The sequence below is a fragment of the Chelonoidis abingdonii genome, chromosome 24 (assembly GCF_003597395.2).
Source record: "Chelonoidis abingdonii isolate Lonesome George chromosome 24, CheloAbing_2.0, whole genome shotgun sequence".
In the NCBI taxonomy this organism is placed as follows: Eukaryota; Metazoa; Chordata; order Testudines; family Testudinidae; genus Chelonoidis; species Chelonoidis abingdonii.
In genome coordinates, this window is record NC_133792.1 from 26735362 (window position 1) to 26736534 (window position 1173).

Below are 1173 nucleotides of genomic sequence, written 5' to 3' on the forward strand. Positions count from 1 at the left end.
TTTTTTTTTTTTTTTGTCACAATGGCAAGAAGAGATTTTTGCCGTCAAAACTTGCTGTGAAAATGGTGACAAGTATGTCAAAAAATTACCATTGCCTGGGGCAAATTTGTCAATTTTAGACTATGTTTCAGCATTGAACTTTTTTTTTTTTTAAGCCAAGAAAAGTGTCTTGTTGGCAGAAACAGCGATGATTTACCTTTTAAACACACTTGTAAATTCCTGTATAAACCTGAGGATATATTGATCCCTTCATGTAGTTTTATTTATCTGGGAAATCCCTGTTCTTAAAGCTGAGACCAGAAAAACTTTAAACATCAAAAAGACTCTAGTGAAGGAAACAGGAATGAAACCCAGAATGAAAGCAGTAAATGCCTGGATAGACTTGATGTGGAAACCTTGCAAGCTTGATAGGAATCCAGTTTTTCTAGTGTAAGTCATCCACTGCATTTTCTTGACCCTAATACTAACAAGCTGGGCTCAAGATCCTATCTACTGTTCATCAGGAAAAAACACCAATGCAGAAATCATGAAAGGAGAAACCTTTATCAGGAATAAGATTCTTGGTCCACCCCAGTTACCAGAGAGGACCAGCATGTGTTGTAGGGAACATACTAAACATAGGGACATCCTGGCCACTGAGTTTTCCTCTAGTTGTTGCTTAAAGTATGATTCTTTTTGTATATGTTGTCATACTACATGTATCAGAAGTGAGTGACTCCCTCTCTCTAAAGGAGTAAAGGAAAGAAAAGAGATCCTCAGATTGCCACAGTGGTGAATGGGGGAGGAAAGTGGAAAATCAGGGATAAGACCTATGAAAGCTGCAGCAGGAAGAGGCACAGCTCTGTCTCAGCACAGTAGTGGAGACCATGGTGAAAACGGGAGTGCTAAGGTGTCATAGTATTCTATCCCCAATCTGAACCTTAGAGTCCACAAAATGAGGTACTAGCATGAATTCCTCTAAGCTTAATTACCAGCTTAGATCTGACAAGCTGTCACCACCCAAACATATATAGTGTGTTTTGGGGCACTCCGGTCCCCCCAAAAACCTTCCCTGGGGACCCCAAGACCCAAATTCCTTGAGTCTCACAACAAAGGGGAATAAACCATTTCCCTTCCCCCTCCTTTCTCCCTCCCAGATCTTTCCCGCCCTGGGTACACTGGGAGAGATAGACA